The sequence below is a fragment of the Carlito syrichta genome, unplaced genomic scaffold (genome assembly GCF_000164805.1).
Source record: "Carlito syrichta isolate Samal-C Ts95f unplaced genomic scaffold, Tarsius_syrichta-2.0.1 Scaffold310671, whole genome shotgun sequence".
Classification (NCBI taxonomy): Eukaryota; Metazoa; Chordata; class Mammalia; order Primates; family Tarsiidae; genus Carlito; species Carlito syrichta.
The window spans coordinates 49,005-57,899 of NW_007254767.1; the positions used below are offsets into that span (position 1 = coordinate 49,005).

General features: G+C 40.2%; 1 pseudogene; it reads left to right on the forward strand.

Moving 5' to 3' along the window:
* The first annotated feature begins 4,327 nt into the window (after positions 1–4,327).
* LOC110596570 lies at positions 4,328–4,616 on the forward strand (annotated as a pseudogene).
* Positions 4,617–8,895: the final 4,279 nt, after the last annotated feature.

Sequence of the window (8,895 nt, forward strand, 5' to 3'; positions counted from 1 at the left end):
ATTCAAACAATGAAGAGCCTCCAGAATGACTGGTCTCAAACTACAAACCCAGATATCAATATATTAATAGAGAGAATGAATAGAAATGAGGAGCAACAAGAGGAAAGAATGAAGGAGTTGATAATTGAGATAACAGCAATAAAGCATACAGTGAATGAAATAAACAACAAACTGATAAGCATGGAAAGCAGAATTAATCAAGCAGAAGAAGGAATCTCAGAGCTTGAGGAAAAAAATATGGAACTAACCCAAACTGTTAAAAACAAAGAAAAGAAACTTAAAAAGATAGAACAAAAACCTCCAAGAGATAAGCGATTATTTCAAGAGGCTGAATCTAAAAGTGATTGGAATCCCTGAGGCAGATAGAGAAGCAGAGACCGTCCTAGAACAAATATTCCATGAAATGATCCAAGAAAACTTCCCTCATCTCATCAGTGATGTGACCATTCAAACACAAGAGATTCAGAGAACCCCTGCAAGACAACAAATGAGAAGACCAACTCTTAGATGCATAGTAATTCACCTACACAAAGTAGGTATAAAAGAAAAAATTCTAAAGGCAGCAAGAGAGAAAGGGCAGACTACCTACTGGGAAGACCAATTAGAAGAGCAGCAGACTTATCTACAGAAACACTACAGGCTAGGAGAGCTTGGAGTCCAATCTTCAAAGTTCTCAAAGATAAACAATTTCAACCAAGAATTACCTACCCAACTAAGCTAAGTTTCATCAGTGATGGAGAATTAAAATCTTTCCCATACATTCAATCCCTAAGAGTTTATGCTGCCTCCAGACCAGCTCTACAAGAAATACTTAAGAAAGTATTGAACACAGAAGAAAGGAAAAAAAGAATGACAACTCCCTTCACAAGAATTCAGGAAAAAGACTGAAAACACAGATGAATCTACCGAAAAATCAAAAGAAAGACAACCAACAAATAAACAAACAGCAGCAGCAACAACAAACTCTATAAGAACCTCATGACAGAGATAAACTTTTATATCCCAATAATTAGCCTGAATGTGAATGGACTAAATGCACCACTGAAAAGACACAGAATGGCAAATTGGATAAAATATCATGAAGTAACAATATATTGTCTCCAAGAGACTCATTTCACCAGAAGGGACACTCACATACTCAAAGTAAGAGGATGGGAAACAATTTCAGGCGAACGGAACACAAAAGAAAGCAGGAGTCGTGATTTTAATATCACACAAAATACCCATTAAGTTTGCCAAAAATTTTAAAAGATACAGAAGGTCACTATATAATGGTAGAAGGCTCAATCTATCAACAAGGAATATCCATCTAAATTTATATGCACCCAACATAGGAGCACCAACTTTCATAAAGCAACTTCTATGTAAACTAAGAAAAGATATTGACTATAACACTATCATAGCTGGGGACTTAAACACCCCACTAACAATCCTAGACAGATCATCAAGACAAAAAGTCAACAAGGAGATCTGGAACCTCAACATGACACTTGACCAAATGGACTTAATTGATACCTACAGAACACTCCACTCAACAACCAAGGAATATACATTCTACTCATCACCACATGGAACTTACTCTAAGATAGACCACATTCTTGGCTACAAATCAAGAATAAACATATTCCATAAGATTGAAATTCTGCCATGCACCTTCTCAGACCACAGTGGAATAAAAATAAATATTAACACCAACAAAGTTCCCACAAAACCGCAAAGACATGGACACCAAACAGCATGATGCTAAACAATTCCTGGGTCAACACAGAAATCAAAACAGAGATTAAAAGATACCTGGAAACAAATGAAAACAATGAAATACTTTACCAAAATCTCTGGGATGCCATGAAAACAGTACTAAGAGGGGAATTCATATCTCTATGAACACAAATGAAGAAAATGAAAAGATCACAAGTTAACAGCCTAACAAATCACCTGAGGAAGCTGGAAAAGCAAAACCACCAAAACCCTAACTTCAGCAGAAGAATCCAGATCACCAAAATAAAAGCCCAAATTTGGGACATAGAAGACAAAAAGATAATACAAAAAAAATCAATGAAGCCAAAAGCTGTTTTTTCGAAAGGATAGACAAGATTGATGGACCCCTAGCTAGACTGAAAAAGAGAGAAAAAGCCCAAATAAACACAATCAGAAATGGAAAAGATGAAGTCACAATGGGCCCTGAAGAAATACAAAAGATTATCAGAGATTACTATGTACACTTTATAGAAACAAACTCAAAAACCTAAATGAAATGGAGAACTTTCTTACATCACACAACCTCCCCAGGTTGAAACAAGAAAAAATCAAGAAACTAAATAGACCAGTAACAATGCAGGAAGTCAACTATGTCATAAGAAAATTAACTACAAAAAAAAAAAATATATATATATATATATATATATGCCCTGGAGCAGATGGTTTTCCAGCAAAATTCTACCAAACATACAAGGAGGAACTGATATCAATCCTATTGAAAGTATTCGAGGCAAACGAGAAAGATGAAACTCTCCCCAAATCATCTTATGAAGCGAACATCACATTGATACCCAAACCCAGTTATGATCCAACAAAGAAGGAGAACTACAGGCCAATATCCTTGATGAACATAGATGCTAAAATTCTCAACACGATTTTAGCAAACTGGATCCAAGAACACATCTCAAAAATCATCCACCATGACCAAGTAAGCTTCATCCCTGGGATGCAGGGCTGGTTCAACATCCGTAAGACCATAAATGTAATTAAATATATCAACAAATGTAAAGACAAAAACCACATGACTATATCATTAGCTGTGGAAAAAGTTTTTGATAAAATCCAGCATCCCTTCTTGATAAAAACCCTTGAACATCTAGAAATAGATGGAACATACCTCAAAATAGTAAGAGCCATGTATGAGAAACCCACAGCCAACATACTGCTAAACAGACAGAAATCAGAACCATTTCCTTTGAAAACCGAAACAAGACAAGGATGCCCACTCTCATACCTCCTGTTCAACATAGTATTGGAAGTTCTAACTACAGCAATCAGAGAAGAGAAGACGTTCAGGGGTATCCAAATAGGAAAAGAGGAGATCAAGTTATCCTTCTTTGCAGACAACATGATTCTACACCTCAAAAACCCAAGAGAATCTGTCAAAAATCTCTCTGCACTGATAATGGACTTCGACAAAGTCTCAGGGTATAAAATAAATGTGCAAAACTCAGTCACAATCCTATACACCAACAATAAACAAACAAAAACCCCAATAAAAAGCACAATCCTATTCACAAAGCCACAAAAAGAAAAAAGAAATACTTTGGCATCTTCCTAACAAGAGAAGTGAAAGACCTTTACAATGAAAACTACAAAACACTTCTCAAAGAAATAAAAGATGACACAAATAAATGGGAAAATATTCTATGCTCATAGATGGAAAAAATCAACATTGTTAAGATGTCCATCCTACCCAAGGCAATCTACAGATTTAATGCGATATCCATTATATTACCAGCAGCATTCTTCTCAGACCTGGAAACAACAATACAGAAATTTATATGGAAATGTAAACAACCACGAATAGCAAAAGAATCCTAAGCAAAACAAAAACAACAAAAACAAAAACAAAAAACAAAGCAGGAGGCATCACACTCCCAGACTTTAAGCTTTATTATAAAGCTACAATAATCAAAACAGCCTAGTATTGGTACAAGAACAGGCATATAGACCAATGGAACAGGATAGAGATTCCAGAAGCAAAACCTCAATTTCTCAACCAACTCATCTTTGACAAACCCTCCACCACTAACCACTGGAGAGAGAAGAACCTATTCAGTAAGTGGTGCTGGGAAAACTGGCTGACCACATGCAGAAGATTCAAACAAGTCCCCTACCTATCACCATACACAAAAATCAACTCTAAATGGATCAAAGACCTAAAGGTCAAACCTCAAACCATAAGAACCTTAGAAAATGCAGGAGACACCCTTATGGAAATTGGAACTGGCAACCAATTCCTAACCAAACCCCCAAGTGTCCATGCCATAAGACACAAGATAGACAAGTGGGACCTCATCAAACTGACAAGCTTCTGCAAAGCTAAAGAAACCATCAAGAGAGCAAAGAGTCAGTACAGACTGGGAAAAAATATTTGCCAACTGTATATCCGAACAAAGCCTAACATCGAGGATCTACAAGGAACTCAAACATGCCAAAAAGAAAAAAACAAATGGGCTCACGGGGCACAGCCTGTGGGCTGCTGGAGGCGACAACATCGTGCTCCCAGCAAGCGGGTGGAGAGCGGGAGACAATATGGAGGAGTGCCCACTGGGCCACAGATGTCATGTGCCCTGTGCTTTAGACCGTGGTAAGCACGGTCCCTATGCTCCCTATGTCACATTCCCTGTGGCCTTTGTGGTTGGTGCTGTGGGCTACCGCCTGAAACGGTTCATCAGGTGAAAAGATCCCCAGCCTATGGAGGAAGAAATGTGCATCTCAGAGCGCTGGGAGGTTCGCAAGCTGAATGAGCTGCAAGGCAAGGACCATACCATACCCAGGTGGTGAGCCTGAAGGACAAGCTGGAATTTGTCCCCAAAGCTGTCCTGAACAGAAACCTCCCAGAGAAGAATTAATGGAGGACACTGACCATGAGCCATGACTGGTCCTGCGGTCGAGTCAACCCAGCCCCAGAACTCTCCTCCGATTAGCTTTGGCTTATTGTGGCTCCTCCCACACCACACAGCCACACACATACTGGTTGCTACTTGATGACCAGGCAGACCCAGCAGCAGCTGAGAGCCGGTGAAGAGGAAGGCCCTGGAGGGTTCTGGACTGCAGGCCACATCTGTTGTGTGGCAGCCCGAGCTGCTTGGGCTTCTGAGCCCAAGAGTGCATTACCAGGAGAAGTGTTATGGAATGAACACTCGCTGTCAGCCTCTGTGGCGTTGCCTTTAGGAGGGATGCCTCCATGTCTAGTTCCAGTTTGCACTGGGAAGAATTCAAAAATCTACCTGGCTTCCTTCACTAGTTTGCTCTACTCTTTGTGCTCATTCTTACTGCAGTTCTGTCTTGTCAGCTCAGGAATGGGATTCCCAGGAGAAGGAAAACATTTTTCTGTTCTGGGAAGCCCAGGCTATTCACTTTGGGGCAGGGAGGAACATGTGTCTGGTGAATTTACTTGAAAACAATCACTATCCTCCATCCCCCATTACTATATAGTGCAAAACTTGATTAAAGTGGCATCTGAGAACCATAAGAAAAAGAAAAAACAAACAAAAAAAGAAAAAACAAACAACCCCATTGCAGAGTGGCCAAAAGATATGAATAGCCACTTCTCAGAAGACATATGAGCAGCCAACAGATACATGAAAAAATGCTCAGCCTCACTAGTCATCAAAGAAATGCAAATTAAAACCACACTGAGATACCACCTAACTCCAGTCAGGATGGTCGTCCTCAATAACTCAAAAAACAGCAGATGCTGGAGAGGACGCAGTAAAAAGGGAACATTTCTACACTGTTGGTGGAAATGTAAACTAGTACAACCTCTGTGGAAAACAGTGTGGTGATTCCTAAAAGATCTAAAAATCGACCTCCCATATAACCCCACAATCCTCCTACTGGGAATATACCTGGAGGAACTCAAATCACTCTATGAAAAAGATACCTGCACATGCATGTTTACTGCAGCATTATTCACAATAGCAAAAACATGGAATCAACTGTGCTGCCCATCAAAAGAGAACAGGATAAAAAAAAAAGTTGTACATATACATGATGGAATATTATGCAACCATAAATAAGGACAAAATTATGAACTTTGCAGCAACTTGGATGGACTTAAGATTCTATAATACTGAGCAATCTATCACCGAAACAAAAAACTGAGTAGCACATGTTCACTCATAAGCAGACCCTGAGCAACTATCATAATAGTGTAAGAAAGGGATTGGCAGTCATGAGAAGCTGCCAGGGGAGGAGGGGGCGTGATTGGCAGTAGTGGGAAACTGCTGGGGGGGGGCACACTTCATCAACAAGGGTAGATGCATAATGAACATTTGTATACCTAAACCTGAATTGTACCCCACATCTTTAAAATAAAAAATAAAAATAAAAATATGGAGGTGACTTTGCTAATATTTTGCTGGTATGACCGCTTTTACTATGCATTCATTTTTAGAAAAAGAAAAATTCCAATGAGAGTTTTTAAAATCTTTTTAAAGTCAAGGCTAAGAGTATGTTGCACGGTGTCCAGCAGGTTGTCAGTGGTCAGAAGAGACTACTGGTGCAAGTACTGACGCTCCCAGCATTTGGACAGTGCAACCATGTGCAGAAAGATTTTGTAAAGAGACTAGCTTTACTAAAGAGACCCTCTCCATAAGTATATATAATTTTTATTTACCAATTTAAAAAAGGGAGAGAGAGTCAGGCATGGTGGCTCACGTATGCAATCGCAGCACCTTGGGGGGTAGAGACAAGAAGAGTGACTAGCCCAGGAGTTCAAGACCACCCTGGGCAACTTAGCGAGACCTCGTCTCTATAATAAATTTAAAAATTAGCCGGGCGTGGTGGTGCACATCTGTAGTTCCAGCTATTTGGAAGGCTGAGGCAGAAGGATCACCTGAGCCCAGCAGGTTGAGGCTGCAGTAGCTGTGATCATGCCACTGCACTCCAGTCCAGGAGATAGAATGAGACTCTGACTCAAAAGAGAGAGAGAGAGAGAGAGAGAGAGAGAGAAGAGATCCTCTCCTGAGAAATTATAAAAATGTCCTAAAGATACTGCAGTCAGTGGCAGAATTTTCCCCCTCCATGAATACTAATAACTTTTTCTTCCCATCCATGATAACTTTATAAAAGGACTTGAGGAGTGATTGTCTCCCCAGAGGGATGAGACAGCATCACAACTTTATAAAATAATAACGGCCATCACGTAACATACAACATGCAACTACTTCCTCATAGGGCAGCTGGGAAATGTTCCAGACAAAATGACTTTGGGATAAGATAGACAAGTGGGAACTCATCAAACTGAAAAGCTTCTGCAAAGCAAAAGAAACCATCAAGAGAGCGGCATCAAAATGGAGTTCAAAAACTGTTTTGATCAGTGGAAAAAGCATCTCAAAAGGTGTCTGCATCAAATGGAGAGTACTTTGAAGGTGACTGAAGTTTAAGCATGTAAGAATTGTTAATGCAATACCCATCAAATTACCAACATCACTCTTCTCAGACCTGGAAATGACAATACAGAAATTAATATGGAAACACAAATGACCACAGATAGCCAAAACAATTTTCAGGAAAGGAAAGCGGGCAATAACACACTTCTAGACTTTAAACTTTATTATAAGGCTACAATAATCAAAACAGCCTAGATACCTGTACAAGAACAGGTATGTAGACCAATGAAACAGTATAGAGATTCCAGAAGCAAAACCTCAATTTCTCAACCAACTGATCTTCGACAAAGCCTCCACCAACAATCACTAGGAGAGGAGAACTTATTCAGTAAATGATGCTGGGAAAACTGGCTGACCAGATGCAGAAGATTCAAACAAGATCCCTGACTATCACCACACACAAAAATCAACTCTAAATGGATCAAAGACCTAAACGTAAAACCTCAAGCTATAAGAACCTTAGAAAATGCGGGAGACACCCTGATGGAAATTGGAACTGCCAAACAATTTCTGATCAAAACTCCAAATGCCCATGCCATAAGAGGATAAGATAGACAAGTGGGACCTTATCAAACTGAAAAGCTTCTGCAAAGAAAAAGAAACCATCAAGAGAGCGGGCAGACAGCCCACATTCTGGAAAAAATATTTGCTAACTGTGTATCTGACAAAGGCCTAACATCCAGGATCTACAAGGAATTCAAACATGCCAAAAAGAAAAAACCAAACAGCCCTATTAAAAAATGGGCAAAAGATATGAATAGACACTTCTCAGAAAAAGACATACGCACAGTCAAGAGAAACATGAAAAAATACTCAGCCTCACTAGTCATCAAAGAAATGCAAATTAAAACCACACTGAGATACCACCTAATTCCAGTCAGGATGGCCATCATCAATAGCTCAAGAACACAGATGCTGGAGAGGATGTGGGGAAAAGAAAACACTTCTACACTGTTCGTGGGAGTGTGAACTAGTACAACCTCTGTGGAAAAGAGTATGGCGATTTCTAAAAGATCTAAAAATCTGACTTTCCTACCACCCAGCAATCTTTCTTTTGGGAATATACCCAGAGGAACTCAAATCACTCTACAAAAAAGATACCTGCACATGCATGCTTATTGCAGCACTCTTCACAATAGCTGAGAAAACATGGAACCAACTGTGCTGCTCTTTGAAACCAGACTAGATAAAGAAAATATGATGCATATACATGATAGAATATTACGCAGCCATAAATCAGGACAAAATTATGGACTTCACAGCAACTTGGATGGATTTAGAGTCTATAATACTCAGTGATCTATCAGAGAGACAAAGATCCGAGTACCACATGTACTCACTCATAAGTGAACCCCGAACATTTACCATAATACCATAAGAAAGGGATTGGCAGTAGTGGGAAGCTGCCAGGGGAAGGAGAGGCAGGGACATAACATCAATAAGAGCTGGGCTTGGTGGCTCAGCCTGTAATCCCGCACCTTTGGAGGCCGAGGTGAGTGGATTGCCTGAGTCTGCGGGTTCGAGACCCGCCTGGGCAGCGAGACCTCATCTCTACAATAAATCAAAAAATCAGCCGGGCGTGGTAGCGCACGCCTATAATTCCAGCTACTCGGAAGGCTGAGGCGGAAGGATCGCCGGAGCCCAGCGGGTCGAGGCTGCGGTGGCCAGGAGCAGCCACTGCACTCCAGTCTGGTCGACCGAGTGAGACTCCAACTCAAAAAAAAAAAAAAATCAA